The sequence below is a fragment of the Chelonia mydas genome, chromosome 10 (assembly GCF_015237465.2).
Source record: "Chelonia mydas isolate rCheMyd1 chromosome 10, rCheMyd1.pri.v2, whole genome shotgun sequence".
NCBI classification, from domain to species: domain Eukaryota; kingdom Metazoa; phylum Chordata; order Testudines; family Cheloniidae; genus Chelonia; species Chelonia mydas.
This window is the reverse complement of record NC_051250.2, coordinates 48,457,630-48,476,562: the sequence shown is the minus strand read 5'-3', so window position 1 is coordinate 48,476,562 and position 18,933 is coordinate 48,457,630. Positions and strand designations below refer to the sequence as shown.

Here is an 18,933-nt window from a genome sequence, read left to right as displayed (position 1 = left end):
GCATAGTGTGCTGGGCAGACATCGTCTTAGATGTTAACAAGAACAGCAGCAAATTCCAAGCAACATGTATAAAAGAGGAAGAACATACTAACAAGGCAAGTTGTTCCTTTTTCTCGCTTCTTGAAAAAGGGCACAACTAGAAACTGAATTCCTAGACAGCTTCAATGCTTATGACTTTCGGGTCTCCCCATAAGTTTGTCAACAGTTTATATTAAGTGGCAGCTCTCAAAGCTTTCCTTCAGGTCTATTTCAGAAAAAGTCTGCATCAAGCAAATATAATTTTTCTTTGAAACTGGTAAGAAAAGTTTTAGCAATGGTTACAGAAATGATAAGACACAACAAGCAGTGCATTTCTGAGCAATTACAGCCAGAACCTGGGTAGTGTTATAAAACTGTAGAGAATATCACCAATAATTTCTCCAGAAAAATCCGTGCGGGGAAGCTGATAATCTAAAAGTCTAAAGAATTTCTGTGATGGATTTTCTGTTTGCTTTGTACTTTAATGGACACCATTCCTTACCCATTTAAATACTAAATAGTAAGTTAATTCCAATAATATTTACACATACACACACTCTCTCTCTCTCTCAACTTTTCTGTTAGTGGGCTGAGTTTATAGACTATTTACTAAACCTCATGATAATTGGAATAGCCAGCCCTATCATCATAGAAGTTCAACACTGATGGAATGGTAAACACAACTTTTGCTCTTAACTTGAAAGATTTCACTAAATGTCTTTATTATCAGAATATGAAAAGTAATTTAATAGAACATTGTACAATTTTAGGAAATACCCCACATATCAGAGATTGATAAAATGTGTGAAGTAGTAAATCAACTGGCATGATCACAGATTAAACTGATTAACAATTATCTATTCATCCATCTGTAAAGTGCTCTAAGTATCTAGGTACTAATGTTAGTATTGACGTTATCACCATTAGGATGCCATTAAAATGAATGGGCAAAGATAAAATCTCAGTTGGTTCTATTGTTTCTATCTCATTATATATTCAAAAAGACAGATTAAATTTTAAAAATACCCTTGACAATAAGAAAAATTCGAACTCAAATGATAACTTGCATTCTGGAGAAAACCACAGGAAATCCATAGATCGTCAAAATTCATCTATTTTTTCCTCAGATATTTCTATTAGCTCAGGCCATAATGCACGAGATAAAAAGTTGACGGACTATAGCCATGTAATAAAAGTGTAATAATTTTCCAGAAATGCATACTTGCTGTGCCTTACTGCTAGTATGAAATGCAGTATATGCATAAAAATGGGGGAGGGGGGGAATCAGGCACAAGCCCTTACAGAACATGATATCACTGACAACCAATCAGAAAGTTCTACTGTGCCTAAAGTTTTTGAAGTAATTTAATGATTTCAGAAAGATAACTAGATCAGTTCAGTATGAAAAAGGCTGCACAATATTGTTGAAAGTATCTTGGTTACAATGACGTTTGTGTTAAGGCAATGCTTGGCAGTTCTATTTTACTTCTCTTCCTCGACATCATTTTTAGAAACGACAGCTTCCTGTTCTCTCACTTTCCTTTTAATATTAGCAAACGTGCCAAACCAGAGGCATGTTTTATATAACTTCCTAAACGCCATTTCATAATTGGGAGAAGAAGGGAGTTAATATAACCTCTCTGATTTACAACTGGTGTCAGAAAACAGCAGAGACACTGTAGGCTGCAGCTCTGTTTTGTACGTCTGGATAACATGTTTCTATGACAACTGCATACACAACATTTTTTTCCATAACACAGTCATTCTCATGCTTTATACAAAATCACTGCTGTTTGCTGTAGTGTTGGGGGAGGGAAAATACCTTTTTCAGGCCTCAAATCGATCAATGATTCTCTTAATTAGCAGCATCTGAAGTAAGGGTTGAACAGTTTTTTCCCTGGAAATGCATCCCTTGCCAATAACACACTATGTAATAGGAGGTTGGGGAAGAATGAAATTCAGCTTGAAAGAAGTAAAATCTAATCAATATTAAACAAAATTCTTCTTTAAAAAATGAAAGTAAACAAGGTTTAGTATTCCAGGTTTAATACAATCGGTATTAAAGAAGGACGAATGTATAAAAAACAAACAAGAAATGTATAAAAATGTATAAAAAACAAACAAAAACCCAAGGCTTATGAGGCCTGGAGCTCTAACTATTCATATACCTGTTAGCTGATCACTAAAAAAGTCTATTGCGAGAGAAAAATGGGAAGCTTTTCTATGGAGCATCCCTGTCCTTATAAAATTTCTAAGTTGCCAACCTTGGAATTATACTAGTCTGATTCCTTGGGGGTGTGGTGGGGATGGAGAGAAATATTAGGAATAGATGGCCATGCAAAGAAAATAAATAAAAGATCATTAATTTGGATCAAATGGTAGTTAAGCCTTCCTTCTAAAAGGAAAACCCAAGAGATTCCTTTGCCTCTATTTCCTATTTCAGGATTGTGGTCTTCAACAGAGACCACCAATTGCTTTTAAGCACAGATTTTGTACCATTTCTAGCTGGCATGTCCTTATTGCTACAGAACACAATATTCTTCCTTAAAATCAGGAAGTTATGAAAATAATTTCTAAGTAAGGTTCATGATGACATCCCTTTTTAAAATGATTTTTTACAGGTTTTAGGAAGATAAAGCTTATCCGAAACAACGTCATTTAACAATCTGGACTTCTTCAGTACGTAGAACTCTGACTCAAACCTATCCACACAATGTTCTGATGACACATTCATCCTTCCATAAGAACGGCCATACTAGGTCAGACCAAAGGTCCATCCAGCCCAGTACCCTGTCTGCCGACAGTGGCCAATGCCAGGTGCCCCAGAAGGAGTGAACCTAACAGGTAATGATTCAGTGATCTCTCTCCTGCCATCCATCTCCACCCTCTGAAAACGGAGGCTAGGGACACCATTCCGTAACCATCCTGGCTAATAGCCATTAATGGACTTAACCTCCATGAATTTATCTAGTTCTCTTTTAAATCCTTTTATAGTCCTAGCCTTCACAATCTCCTCAGGCAAGGAGTTCCACAGGTTGACTGTGCGCTGTGTGAAGAAGAACTTCCTTTTATTTGTTTTGAACCTGCTGCCTATTAATTTCATTTGGTGGCCCAAGTTCTTATATTAGGGGAACAAGTAAATAACTTTTCCTTATTCACTTTCTCCACACCACTCATGATTTTATATACCTTTATCATATCCCCCCTTAGTCTCCTCTTTTCCAAGCTGAAAAGTCCCAGTCTCTTTAATCTCTCCTCTTATGGGACCTGTTCCAAACCCCTAATCATTTTAGTTACCCTTCTCTGAACCTTTTCTAATGCCAGTATATCTTTTTTGAGATGAGACCACATCTGTATGCAGTATTCAAGACGTGGGCATACCACGGATTTATAGAAGGGCAATAAGATATTCTCCGCCTTATTCTCTATCCCTTTTTTAATGATTCCTAATATCCTGTTCGCTTTTTTGACTGCCGCTGCACACTCCGTGGACGTCTTCACAGAACTGTACACGATGACTCCAAGATCTCTTTCCTGATTAGTTGTAGCTAAATTAACCCCCATCATATTGTATGTATAGTTGGGGTTATTTTTTCCAATGTGCATTACTTTACATTTATCCACATTAAATTTCATTTGCCATTTTGTTGCCCAATCACTTAGTTTTGTGAGATCTTTTTGAAGTTCTTCACAGTCTGCTTTGGTCTTAATTATCTTGAGCAGTTTAGTATCATCTGCAAACTTTGCCACCTGACTGTTTACCCCTTTCTCTAGATCATTTATGAATAAGTTGAATATGATTGGTCCTGGGACTGACCCTTGGGGAACACCACTAGTTACCCCTCTCCATTCTGTAAATTTACCATTTATTCCTACCCTTTGTTCCCTGTCTTTTAACTAGTTCTCAATCTATGAAAGGATCTTCCCTCTTATCCCATGACAACTTAATATACGTAAGCGCCTTCCAAATCCTTAATACTCATTAACTATATATTGTTTTCTGGAATCTCTTCCCAAAATATTGGCAAGTATCACATGATTAAAAAGCCCGGGCAGGAAGGTGCAGCAGGCAAACTGCAGAGAATACACATTAAAAAAACAAAACAAAACCAAAAAACTAGTGGGTTGTTTCCTCATTCATCCTTACCAAGTTTATGAAGTCTTGCTTAATGCACACAGTGCTAATTTATTACTTCTAATCAGCTATAAAACCTCAGAAAATGTACAACCAAAAAGTCACTGAGACTATTAAACAGGGTGAGAATTGAAGATTATTGTGGAATTTGTATTTATTCTGTTGTGCTGAATTGCAATTTCAGAGAGACACTCAAAGCTAGCAATGGTTGCAACAAGAATGTGGGTGCCGAAGGGTCTGTTGTGGTGTACTTTTGGGAAGTCTGACTCCGTGTTCAATCCAGCTGTCTTTATTTTTGTATCAAAGCAGCAGTAAAAAAACCCCATCAACTAACAAAACACAGGCAAGAAGTTTTTTATTATTATGATGAATTTAGTTCTACTATCCTCTTTTCAATTTTTTTTTTTTTTTTTTTTTGGAACAAATTGAAGATCAACCAACTTTTGAAAATAAAAACCAGTGTTTCCCCCCAAGTGAACAGTGAAATTGAAATCACTATTTGAGGACATAAAGACTACTGTCTTATCACAAAAAATAAACTCGTTGGTTTGATATGCAGCAGCACAGCACAATCTGGATGTAAAACACAGCGGCCTTTGGCTAGCACAGCAATACTACATGTTTTGAACCCTACAAAATCTATGAAAGGCTTTTTCCATTTTGTCTTGCCAATGCCTGTCCTGCTGATTTTAAGTTACATTTTCAGAGGCAGCCATTTCATCTGCATGGATTTAAAAGAAAGGAATCACCATCTTTCTCCTTATCAGATGAGCATATATATATATATGAGCATATATATGCTATATATGATATGATATTTAACACAACCGTGAGAGGGCAGTTTTCATATATTCAGCATAAAAACGAAATAATGGCTAGGTCACAGAGCAAGCCAGAGAAAGAGTTAATAGCCCACTGTGGAAATGAATACAATTTATAATAGTACCCTTTCTAAATATTTCCTTTTTGTTATGACTTGATCTGACAATGTTTCCATTTATGAATCACCTTCTTCAGGAGTTTATATCTCAGCTGGAAAAGTCTGTTTAGGGCGGAAAACTGGCAATCAAGGTCTCAGCTCATATTAATGACTTTTTTTTCAAAAAACAAAATTTGAATTCAATCTGTTCAACTACTCTTCAGATAAAAGATGTAAAAAATTCTTGATTTTGACCATTGAGGTTAAAAAAATTAATCTATTTTTTCTGTGTTAAAACAATATTTAGAATGTGGCAGAATTGGATATAAACCAAGAAATTAAGGCTGTTGTGGATATATATTGAAGTGTAAAGGGAAATGCACACATTTTTTCAACACCATCCAAAAAGCAGTTATTTGTATTTAAAAAAAACAAAACAAAAAACTATTTAAAAGCCACCAGAAGTCAATGGACTTTAGAAGCTTTCAGTACTAGGGAAAAAAAGCATCTCCTTTTTCCTTCCATCTTTTGAAGAAAGGATGGAGGGGACAGTACATCTGGGAGGCGGGGGGAGGAGAAGTTGAATTCCTAATTTCCCACCCAAACAACCTTGACAACAACTAACTATTATACCCCATGACAATATCTACCACTGCATCTAATGATGAAGTAGCACGTTTGCTTGATGTTTCTGCTAAAATGTCAACTACTAAATACACCTCCACCCTGATATAACACTGTCCTTGGGAGCCAAAAAATCTTACCGCATTATAGGTAAAACTGCGTTATACCGAACTTGCTTTAATCCACCGGAGCGCGCAACCCCCCCCCCCCCCCCCCCCCCCCCCCCCCCCCGGGAGCACTGCTTTACCGCGTTATCTCCGAATTCGTGTTATATCGGGTCGTGTTATATCGGGGTAGAGGTGTAATTAATATTAGGCTTCACAGCCAACATCCCATTCAGATGAATTAGGCATTTCATATATCTAAAAGCTATTGTTTCTGTCTGCAGATTCAAGTAGAACATCATTGCATTGGTTGACATTTGTTTCATATTTTGAAGGTTTTCCTCACAACTGTAGGGCTAGAAACTGTATTTTAAAATGTAATCTTAAATCTAGAGTACAATTATGCAGGAAATTTTAAAAAGGATATTATGTTGCCATTAATGAAGCCACAATCACATTTTACACAGGGTTCCTAGTTTTATTTATTTTTTATGCACTGGTGATAACCTTTCCTTTTCTGCAACTTAGGAATTGCTACTTATGAATTGAGCAACAACTGGATGTCAGACATGATGGTGCATAAAATAAGTAGGCTATTGTAAAGGTCAGCCTATATGACTTCTAAAATTTTCAGTTAATGTGAGAAAAAAAAAAGTTATGCTGTATTCTCCCTTCCTTCTCCTGAAGTGTCACAGTGGTGGTGTGCACACTTTCACAGAACTGTCTCCTATTAAGACCCTAACGTGGACTGTATTTCAGAAATGGGCAAAAGGGTCTTCTGGCTTTTCTTTCATAGCACAGCACCATTTATGGCCGAAATAACCTCTTATCTCTTCTTCACCAAGCACGTACCCTGCTCTCCTCCGCAAATTCCTCCTTAAACTCAACTTCCATTATGCAGCTTTGCAATTAATCTTATTGTCTTATATAGCAGTTCCACTGAGACTGAAGATGCCATGTAAATGTAAAATCATGAAAGAAAGAGAGAGAGAGAGAGAGAGAGAGAGAGAAAGAAAGGTCTGACAAGTAGCTATGACTGTTCCTTCTCATCCTGAAAAAAATCTACTGTAAGGCCATCAACGATCCTCCACATAAAAACAGAACTATATATATATATACACAGTAAATATTTTAAAAAAGTTTTTTCGGTCAAATCAGATTCTGCTTCAGCACCAGCATGTTTTATGTGTTCCTTCCTCATTCTATTGCCAAGTCAAAGAGAGGAAACAAAAGCTGGGGTTGTTTCCAGGAGAAAAACGCACTGCAGGAATCTATGGCAGTTTCCTCTCATGTTCACAAACCAACACTTCTGTATGAAGATTCACATAATACATAGGTGTCAAATGGTTAATCTTCAATATATACAGAGGAGAGCACCCCTGAGACAAAAGAGAAAAAAAGGTTTGTGTATCTAGGACTGCTAATACTTGCAAAATGGCTATCTCCATGGATATATAATTGCGTAGATGGAGAACAAATCAGTTTGTCCAATAAAGGCGTTGCCCAGCGATCTACAACCTTTCTTTGTTACTGAGAAGGTGGTGGTTTTCCTCCTCTTATAGATTATTTTCCCTTATTCTGGTCTTCCTTCCTGATGATAAATTAACTTTTATTATTCTAACCGATTGAACATTAATTTAGAAGCTTTATTAGTCATTTAGATTTTACTCAGTGACTTCAAGCGGAAAAAATGTTTTCTCAAGCCGAGAGAGAACCCTCCCATACAACATGTTCCCTGAGCCAAGAGAACCCTCCCATACAACATCCTCCAGCTGTTCTCAAATAGGGAAAGAATTTGCCCATGTGGCATCCTTAGGCACTTCCCACCAAAGTCAGCCCAGAGTCTGTCTAGCTGAGAGGGAACCTCTCCAAACGGCAACCCCTGGCTCTTCTCTACTCAAGGGAGATCTCCTCCCACGCAGCTTCATCCAGCACTTCCTGAGCCAAAACAATCCCTCCTTATACAGCCTGGTAGGGTCTTCCTGAGCCAAGAGACAATGCTCTCACAATGCATCCTCTGGCTAGTCTTGTTCCACCACCACAGTTATTAACTTTTATTAGTAAAGAAAAACCTAATTTGCGTGCAAATACAAGCTACCAGAATGATTTTTCCCCCAGCTAAAGTCCTTCACAATCAAATGCATTTTTAAATGCCTACACAATGCAAGCTTAAAATACAATGGTTGAACTGCAGGCAGCAATGGCACAACAGAGACAAAGAAATAGGCTCCTCTGATGGCTAGAATGCTTCAAGTCCTTTACTATGTTACTCTGACATACCTTCAGTTACAGACTCAAGTTTGCATTCACATGCTCTCTTGCTCAATAAAACATGTCAGTGTGGTCCTTTTTTCTTTTTTTTAAGAGGAAAATACATGTGGGCTTGTGATTTACATTATCATAACCTCCCACTCTGATATTTTTGGGGACATACTATATTTTAATATGGCTTCCAAAATTAATAAGCGCTCTAATTTGCCATAGTTCTACACTTTGGGTAATGAGGGTATTAAAAGTTGAATTGGTTTCTCATCTTGCTCTTTTTAGAAGTGCAAGTTAAACAAAAGTTAACCTTTATAAAGATCTGCAAAAAGAGAAGAGGCAAAAAGAAAGAGGAGCTGAGGCACCAGATGGGGAAAGAACAGGAAATATTTTTTTAAAAAAATTCTTTCCATTAAAAGGAGAAATGACTTACACCTTATTCCTTTCTGAGCTACAGTTATCATATGTGCAGACCAATGGGAACGTCATACACAAAATATAAAGTACACATTTTGGAAGGGAGTTCAAAGACAGCCACAGCCACATGGACTCCAAGAGGCTCTCCTACTTTTCAACATAAAGAAATACACACATCCATCCAAGTTCTGAACTAGAGAACTTTTTTTTAACAAACAGAGGAAACCAGTTAGGGAAAGGCCTCTGTGAACTGTTGGGCCGATGCATCATTTGGTCAAAGCCATTACATTTACTGTGGAATTTTCCAAAGTGGACAGCACTGGCTAACTCCTGTTCTCCGTCACCAAAGGGAGCTTTACCATTAATTTCAATGGAAACAATTACAATTAATCTGAAGGATTTTTGGAAATCCCACCCTCTGGGCTTGTCTATGCAGTACATGAGTCCACTCCAGTGGGGTGTACATTCCAATAAGCACCAGTTCACGTACACTAACTGGTTAGTATAAACCCCACTGGCACACAAAGTTCCACAGTGAATATTAATGTAGTCATGTTTCAAAAAGTACTACATTAACATGCACTAGGGAACTTTAAACCTGCACTAGCAGGGTCTGCATGGGCTAGTTAGTGTATGACATGCTGCTGCACATTAGATTTTACACTCCACTGATGCAGACTAACGCACCATGTAGACAAGCCCTTAAACTACAAAATTCAGAGAAAGTATGACGAGACTGCACTGTGGCAACCCTGCAAACCCTCTCCCTGCAGTTTCAACTCACTCAGCCAATGAATGATGCATGGGTGCAGTGAGCACCTGTGTCTGACTAGGCAAGGGAGCACAACAATCTTTGTAAGACTCAGAAATGCAGGTTCCAATTAGTCTATTGGAATCAAAATGAGATTCTAGTAGATCTTTTCCCCTTAAAAAATAGAACAGAAAAAGGAGGGACACTAACTTCTAGGGTCCTGTGCAAATAAAAAGCATTTATTGCACTATGAATATTTAACCGCACCCGTATCTTCCTTTCAAACCAGGCTAAATTGGTCCAAGTCACTTTATAGTGGAATAGTGCAACTGTACATCAGTGTAGCCACACTGGTGCAAAATCCCCAGCACAGACAAGCCATACATTATGGATGACTTTATTCTGGGTGAATGACCAAAATAAGGAAGTATGAGCAGGAAAGCAAAGCTAACCTGGGTTGAGATGACTGCCACTAAAAAAAAAGTCACTCTTCAGGACAATATGGAATGGGAATAATACTAAGCTGTTCAAAAGAAGGTCGGCACAGGGCTTTGAGAACTGAATAAAAGCTCCAAGAAGGAGAGGGATCATCTGAGAACCTAAGATGAGGTTGTATTTTTCACATTACCTTGGAAAATTGAAAGACTTTCACTTTTTGGTCCCTGGTTCAAAACTCACCCAGTTTGACAGGGATAAAGACATTACAATATGCCAGCTCTTTGGTGGCGTCCAGTATAATAAGTTAGTATCGTCAGTCCATTTGTGAAAAGAGTTAGAGAAGATGTGAGATAATCAGATTTCTCATGCTCTGCTTACATATTTATTAACTGTAAACAGCAGTTTCTGCAAGAATTTGCCATACTGTGAATTCTATAAATACTTCTATTGTCAGTTGCCTTGCGTGTTTGTGGGTTCTTTCCGTGTGCTTTCCCAATGCTGCACAGATAGCTGGTTCAGCAGACCTTGATAGTATTACCCAGTGTGACTAAGTAAGTGCTGGAGGCTGAAATGTTGTCGCCTCAGTAGCACTGCTTAGGCACTTCTGTCCTTGAAGCTTCAATGTTATTACTAGACAGAGCAGCATGTGAGTTCAGCAGACTTCGATGTTACTCAAAGAAAGACCAGAGGCACAGCTCATTAACAAAGACACTTGGCCAGGTTTATTGCCCTCAAGACACAGTCCTAGAGCCCTGGCTTTGTGGTTACAGGTACACTAATATGACTGCCCTGTGGCAAGGAATGGCTCAGTCAGTGGTGGAACTTTCCACTGCCCCCTTGGCCAAACAAAGAATTAACGCAAAGTATCCCAACTTTTATAGGCTGAGACAAACAACTAACATACACAACTTACACGCCACCTTATGTAAATCATTACATCTTTTTGTTACCTCTCCTTGTTGCTTATATCTTTGAAAAAACATCCCTATTCATTATTTTATCAGACCATCTTATCTTGTACTAGATAGGAGTGTATCTGTACAAGCTGGAATATATTTATGTAAATTGTGCCTAGTACACTAGTAACAACTTTGCCAAGTTCACGTACTAAATAGTGAAATTGTAAGCATCTACTTTAATACATGGTGTGACTTTCGTTCACAACTTCTGGTTCAGGCCTCAGATCTTGCACCAGGCCCAGTACTCCAGACTCCCTCTACAACTTCAACCTTGCTTTGTATACTTTAGGACACCACAACAAATAACTAAAGATTCACAAAAAAGCTAATACCTGTGCATGACTAATGGGAATAGGAAAGCCAAAAGATAACCCTCCCAATGTTAATAGAAAAATGAAAATATTCTTTGTACATTTTCTGAAATGTACAAATTGTCTGTTCATATGACTGAAGGAGGGCAATGATTGGAAGATATTTGAGAGCTGTTTATGAACACAAACAGCCAAGTTCTTCTTCCTCCAAAGAACTACATTTAGAATTTTATCTGTATTGGAATAACATTTAAGAGACAAACTTATTATGTTTTTGTATTATTGTCCAGCACATATGTTTGATATAAAGTAGACTTTGAGACAGTTGTAATCATAGTTAATATTTTAGGCATATTTTAGATACATCAAGTGTAACAATGAGAGACAAGGAGTGAAAGCAGGAAGAATAGGATAAAAAAGATAGGAAGTCAAATGGAAAGGAACAAGAAGGAAAGGAGATAATAAGAGGGAGGAATTATCATAGGAGGTGATGCTCAAAATGGTGAAAGAAGGGAGAGGGAAAGAAAATTACAACAAAACAGGAAACAGGGTGAGGAGGGGAAAACAGGAGGTGAAGAAAGAAAAATACAGTGTGTTCATATTCCTTTCCATAGTTTCCATGTTTTTTGGATTGTGTTATTGAAAGAGTCTTAAAGAGTTATTTGTGAAATAAATGGAAATAGGAACAAAAAATGCACATGTGGCTATTATTATACAGTCTTTTCATTAGATGTAGTTAGTAGAAAGCCATAGTTACTTATAGGATAAGATCAAGCCTTTATCTTCATTTTCCTATTCCAAAGGAGGAAGAAAAATGAGCAAAAAAATGGGTTTTTTATAAGCCACAAACTTGGGCCTGGTCTACACTATGAGTTTATGTTGGATTTAGCAGCGTTAAAACCAAATTAACCCTGCACCCGTCCACACAACGAAGCCATTTTTCGACATAAAGGGCTCTTAAAACTGATTTCTGTACTCCTCCCCAACGAGGGGATTAGCGCTGAAATTGACATCACCGTTCGAATTAGGGTTAGTGTGGACGCAATTCGAAGGTATTGGCCTCCGGGAGCTATCCCACAGTGCACCATTGTGACTGCTCTGGACAGCACTCTGAACTCGGATGCACTGGCCAGGTGTACAGGAAAAGCCCCGGGAACTTTTGAATCTCATTTCTTGTTTGGCCAGGCGAGCTCATCAGCACAGGTGACCATGCAGTCCCAGAATCGAAAAAGAGCTCCAGCATGGACTGAACGGGAGGTACTGCATCTGTTTGCTGTATGGGGAGAGGAATCCGTGCTATCAGAACTACGTTCCAGAAGACGAAATGCCAAAACATTTCAAAAAAATCTCAGAGGCCTGAAGGACAGAGGCTACACCAGGGACGCAACACAGTGCTGCATGAAACTTAAGGAGCTCAGACAAGCATACCAGAAAACCAAAGAATCAAACGGACTCTCTGGGACAGAGCCCCAGACATGCCGCTTCTACGCTGAGCTGCATGCAATTCTTGGGGGGGGGGGGGGGGGGGGGGGGGGGGTCGCCATCACTACCCTACCCCTGTCCGTGGACTCCGATGATGGGGTACTCTCCACCATGCCTGAGGATTTTGCGGACGGGGAAGATGAGGAGGAGGACGACGAGCTTGAGGAGAGCACACAGCACACCGTTCTCCCCGACAGCCAGGATCTTTTTGTCACCCTGACTGAAATACCCTCCCAACCCAACGAAGCCAGAGAAGGGACCTCTGGTGAGTGTACCTTTTTAAATATAATACATGTTATAAAAGCAAATGTTTTTTAATGATTAAGTAGCCCTGAGGACTTGGGATGCATTCTTGGCCAGTACAGCTACTGGAAAAGTCTGTCAACTTGTCTGGGGATGGAGCGGAAATCCTTCAGGGACATCTCCATGAAGTTCTCCTGGAGGTACCCTAAAAGCCTTTGCAGAAGGTTTCTGGGGAGAGCAGCCTTATTCCGTCCTCCATGGTAGGACACTTTACCACGCCATTCTAGTAGCAAGTAATCTGGTATCATTGCATGAAAAAGCCTGGCAGCGTATGGTCCCGGTGTTTGCTGGCATTCAAGCAACATCTGTTCTTTATCTCTCTGTCTTATCCTCAGGAGAGTGATATCATTCATGGTAACCTGATTGAAATAGGGGAATTTGATTAAGGGGACATTCAGTGGTGCCCGTTCCTACTGGGCTGTTTGCCTGTGGCTGAAAAGAAATCCGCCCCGCAGTTGGCCATGCGGTGGGGGGCGGGGGCCATTGGTGCTGAGCTGTTCACGTTTGGCTAGCAGGGATCTTCCCTTATACCAGCCAGGCGGTGGGGGGAAGAGGAAAAGTGATTGGATGAGGGGAGGGGGTTAGTTTGGTTTCTGCTGCTGCACGTTAACAGGAAAACTGCAGAACTAAATGGCCAACTCAACGGGCTTTGCTTGGTATGGGAAAGGAGGGGGCTGCTGTTACAAAGGTTGCAGAAGCTGAAAGACTATGGCTTACCATGGCCACCTGCAAGCCAAATTCTCTTGCCCAGCTCTGCTTGTGTGATCTCTAACACCAAAGCTGCAGGCACTCAATATAAAATGCAAAATGCGACCTTGTACCAAAATCACATGTGCTATGTAATGTGAATAGTGTTGTTCATCGTGAAAGAGTATAGCCATTGTTCTGTAAAATGTATCTTTTTAAATACTTCACTCCCTTTTTTAACTCCAGCAGCTGCAAACGTTTCAAGCCTCCCTCCTCCGTCCCAAAGGCTATCTCAGATAAGGCAGCGAAAAAAACCACATGCACGAGGACATGTTCTCTGAGCTCATGCAGTCGTCCGGCACTGACAGAGTTGTGTGGAGGGACACAACAGCAGAGTACAGGACGGTGGCCGATAAACATGAGGAGAGGTGGCGGCAGGAAGATCAGAGGAGGTATGAGGCAACGCTGGGGCTGCTGCGGGATCAAACGGGCATGCTCCGGCGTCTGGTGGAGGTTCATGAACGACAGCAGGATCACAGACTGCCGCTGCAGCCCCTGTTTAACCGCCCTCCCTCTTCCCCAAGTTCCATAGCCTCCTCACCCAGATGCCCAAGAATGCGGGGTGGGAGGCTCCGGGCACCCAACCACTCCACTCCAGTGGACAGCCCAAGCAACAGAAGGTTGGCATTCAACAAGTTTTAAAGTGGCCTTTTCCTTCGCTCCTACCACACCCCACCCGGGCTACGTTGTGAGTTATTTCCCTATTTTTATAATCAATAAAGAATACATGTTTTTTAAATGATAGTGACTTTATTTCCTTTGCAAGCAAGCTGTGATTGAGGGCGGGTGGCTTACAGGGAATTAGAGTCAACCAAGGGGATGGGTTTTCATCAAGGAGAAACAAACAGAAGTGTCACACATAACCCTGGGCAGTCATGAAACTCGTTTTCAAAGCTTCTCTGATGCGCACCGCCTCCTGCTGTGCTCTTCTAACTGCCCTGGTGTCTGGCTGTGCGTATTCAGCAGCCAGGCGATTTGCATCAACCTCCCACCCCACCATAAATGTCTCCCCCTTACTCTCACGGAGATTGTGGAGCACACAGCAAGCAGCAATAACAATGGGAATATTGGTTTCGCGGAGGTCTGAGCGAGTCAGTAAACTGCGCCAGTGACACTTTAAATGTACAAATGCACACTCTACCACCATTCTGCACTTGCTCGGCCAATAGTTGAACAGCTCCTGACTACTATCCAGGGTGCCTGTGTACGGCTTCATGAGCCAGGGCATTAAGGGGTAGGCTGGGTCCCCAAGTATAACTATAGGCATTTCAACATCCCCAACAGTTATTTTCTGGTCTGGGAAGTAAATCCCTTCCTGCAGCCATTTAAACAGATCAGAGTTCCTGAAGATGCGAGCGTCATGAACCTTTCCCGGCCATCCCACGTTGATGTTGGTGAAATGTCCCTTGTGATCCACCAGTGCTTGCAGCACCATTGAAAAGTACCCTTTGCGGTTTACGTACTGGCTGCCCTGGTGGTCCGGTCCCAAGATAGGGATATGCGTTCCATTTATAGTCCCACCACAGTTAGGGAATCCCATTGCAGCAAAGCCATCCACTATGACCAGCACATTTCCCAGAGTTACTACCTTTGATAGCAGCAGCTCAATGATTGTGTTGGCTACTTGCAAAACAGCAACCCCCACAGTAGATTTGCCCACTCTAAATTGATTACCGACTGACCGGTTGCTGTCTGGCGTTGCAAGCTTCCACAGGGTATTGCCACTCGCTTGTGAACTGTGAGGGCTGCTCTGATCTTGGTATTCTTGCGCTTCAGGGTAGGGGAAAGCAAGTCACAAAGTTCCATGAATGTGCCCTTCCGCATGCGAAAGTTTCGGAGCCACTGGGAATTATCCCAGACCTGCAACACTATGCAGTCCCACCATTCTGTGCTTGTTTCCCATGCCCAGAATCAGCGTTCCATGGCATGAGCCTGCCCCATTACACCATGATCTCCAAATTGCGGAGGAACGCAGTTTTAGAGAAAAGTGTGTTCATGTCCTCATCACCGTGCTGCCGTCGCCTCCTCACCTGGTTTTTCAGGTACTGGTTCTGCATACACTGCACGATAATGCGCGAGGTGTTTACAATGGTCATAACTGCTGTGGTGAGCTGAACGGGCTCCATGCTTGCTGTGCTATGGCTTCTGCTCCTGCTCGGGCAATCCAGGGAAAAGGGCACGAAACGATTGTTTGCCATTGCTCTGGCAGAGGGAGGGGCGACTGACCACATGGCTAACAGGGTTGGCTTACAGGGGGTGGCTTTGCGAGAAACAGAATGGCCCCCTCAAGGATAGAACTCAAAACTGGGTTTAGCAGGCCGTTGATTTCATGGAGGGAGGGAGGGAGGGAGGAGAAAATGAATACAAAACAAATCTGGTCTATTTCTTGTTTTGATCCATTTCATCTCTCTTTATACATCTTGCTGGCAGCAGACTGTGCAGTACGACCGCTAGCCATCGTCATCTCCTGGGTGCTCGGCAGAACACGGTGCAGTATGACTGCTGGCCATCGTCTTCTGCTGGCTGCTGATCAAAAGAGAGTGCACTGCTGGTAGGACTGAATCGCCATGAGACGAAACTTCAAAGGGAAATGACCTGGCTGAGTCACTCCCATATTTGCCCAGGCGCCCCTGAGCTCATTGAGGTCAGTTAAAAGAGCATCCTGGACTACGTTGACAACGGCTACCAGTCATACTGCACTGTCTGTTGCCAAAAGGCAATAAACTGCTGCTGTGTAGCAATGCAGTACCGCGTCTGCCAACACCCAGGAGACATATGGTGATGGTTAGCTGAGCGGGCTCCATGCTTGCCGTGGTATGGCGTCTGCACAGGTAACTCAAGAAAAAAGGCGCAAAACGATTGTCTGCCCTTGCTTTCAGGGAGGGAGGGAGGGAAGGGGGGGGGCCTCACAATATGTACCCAGAACCATCTACAACAATGTTTTAGCCCCATCAGGCATTGGGATTTCTACCCAGAATTCAAATGGGTGGCGGAGACTGCGGGACAGCTACCCACAGTGCAACGCTCCGGAAGTCGACGGTTGCCTCGGTACTGTGGACACACTCCGCCGACTACATGCACTTAGAGCATTTGTGTGGGGACACACAATCGACTGTATAAAAACGCTTTCTACAAAACCGACTTCTATAATTTCGTAGTGTAGACAAGGCCTTAAACAGATATAAAAGCTAAAACTGCAAACTTCATTGTAATACATGCAAGTTGTAAAATTACAGATTTATCCAGAATTTAGCTGTTGTAAGATTACTATATTTAAACCGAACTGGTTTAAGAAGAAAATCCTTTACAATCTGTACAAGTTATCTTAGGGGCTACACCAGAGAAATAAAATGATGGAAGAATTAAGGTTACCATTTAGGTCTGAAGCATTTCATCCATTTCGGTGCCAAAAGTGGCTTTGTGAAACCTTCTGTAGCAGCTGGCACTAAATCCCTTTGCAAATTCAAAGCACTTCCAATTTATCCAAGACAGATTTCCTTCTTCTTTTCACCCCCTTTTCCTTGCAACTACAGATCAGACAGCAATGTTTTCTGCAAAAGAAAGATGAAATGGTAACTCTGCTGTAGCTTAAATAAGTTTCAAATATGATCTAATACATTTTCCCTTCCCCTTGCACCCTCCGTGTCTTTCATATTCTGCAATGAATACTTGAATGGAGACCTCCACTTAATCTTATTCATTTGGAATTGGCCTCTCTTTCCGAGGTGTAAGGCCTGAACAGATTTTTGGATAGGGCTATACAACTCTCCCCATACTACACCCTAGTATCAAATGACAACCAAGAATAAGAATAGCACTTGGGCAGTTGTTGCTTTATGTTTTTCTAATTTGCTTTAGTTTCCTTTCTGAAGGCTGCTTAATCATGCACAGGCCTTCATTTTATCAGACAAATCAGATCATTGTAATATTTAATTTTTCCATTACCAAAAACACAAAAACAAAAAACACAGCCAGAACACTTAATTTTGAAATATTTTTACTAAGTTTGAGTTATAAATTGTGAACAAATTTTTAAACTTTTTTGGGGGGTAATTTATACCACAGAACTAAATTTAGGAAAAATAGTTCTACACAATTGGTATTACCAGGTGTACAGAGATACAGTATTCATTTAAATGTATATTTTTAAAAAATACACCACAGATTAACCTAATAAGTTAACTAACCTACTTATTAATAGTTCGTTTGAACTACTGTTCGCTTCCAAATGTGTGTCTATGCATTACTATTTCATTTTCACTTGCCTATACACTATATAAAATGCAGTGCCTAATCAGGAAAGCTGGATCGCTCCTTCCCCTGCTACAAACCAAACAAGATTAGAGAAAATATGTTTGCGTTTATGGACTCCCAAGTGTGAAGGTATTTAAAAACAAGTTTCATCAGTCAGACAATTGTTGAACATGGAAGATTCCTGGGGTGGTGTAAAGGGATCATTTTCTCCTCTCAGTTCCTTTCTTGATCTCCCCCCAACTCTTCTAATAGGGGAATGCAGTAATTTCCAATTCTGGGTACACAAACCAGTAGTGGTTCTTCAGGTGGTGCAGCTGGAACACTAGGTACTCTCTAATTATGAACTTCTTTTGGGGATCCTAAATGCACTGGTGCTGCCTGTCTTTCATTCACCTGCACCTGCTATAAACTCAGAGAGGAACATGAAGTCCGAACCCCAGTCTTGCAACAAGACAGCTGACAAGTCAAGGAGAAAGGTAGAGTACTGGTTCTGATCTTTAGGTAGGAGGTAATTAGAGACTTTGGCAATGTGGTGTCAGTGTAGCACACAGAGTGGAAGCCAGACTGGAGACGTTCTAGAATGGAACTGGAGGAGAGGAACTCCAGAAAGTGATTGTAGACAGTGCATTCAGTCAGCTTTCGGATGAAAGAGGAAAGAGATAGTAGTTGGAGTCAAGTGAGGTCAAGGTTAAGTGATGGTTTTAAAGAGGAGAGAGACTAAACCATGCTTATCTTTGAGGAGAAAAAGCCAAAACAGAATTAAGCAACAAAGGGAGTTTTGGATTTAACATTTGTAGAATCCTACCTTATGTCCAAGGAGAGGAAATAATCAGCAGACAAAATGGAAAGAGGCAGGAGGAATTTACAGAAGCTAATAAATTTATTTAATAAATATTGTATACTTAGCACTTATTTAGCACTTTTAATTGTCAGACTGTTATACAAACATTAACTATTCCTTGTGAAAATGTATGCGGAAAATTTTATCACAATTTTACAGATGGAGTTATTGAGGTGACAATATTAAGTGACTTTTCCAAAGCCACAGGAGAACACTATCATTGTCAAAACAGGAACTGATACTTCGGTACTCTTGACATCTCGTCCTGTTCTCAGATTAGAAGGTCACAATGCCTATGTGTGTCAAAGCAGAGGAGATGGAGGCAAAGTTGAAAATAGCAGTCTTGCAAACCCTACATGTTAAAAAAC

The 18,933-nt window shown here is 40.8% G+C and overlaps 1 protein-coding gene across 12 annotated transcripts in view; it reads right to left on the bottom strand.

The window, feature by feature from the left end:
- Positions 1-18,933, bottom strand: part of PEAK1 (pseudopodium enriched atypical kinase 1) — a 220,614-nt gene that overhangs the window by 102,022 nt on the left and 99,659 nt on the right. For 10 of the 12 annotated variants that reach the window (XM_043524692.1, XM_043524690.1, XM_043524695.1 and 7 more), the window contains one exon: positions 16,843-17,021. The exons of the other annotated variants lie outside the window; for them this stretch is intronic. The gene's annotated coding sequence lies outside the window, so the exon portion shown is untranslated. The remainder of the gene's footprint in view (positions 1-16,842; positions 17,022-18,933) is intronic. 12 annotated transcript variants of the gene reach the window in all.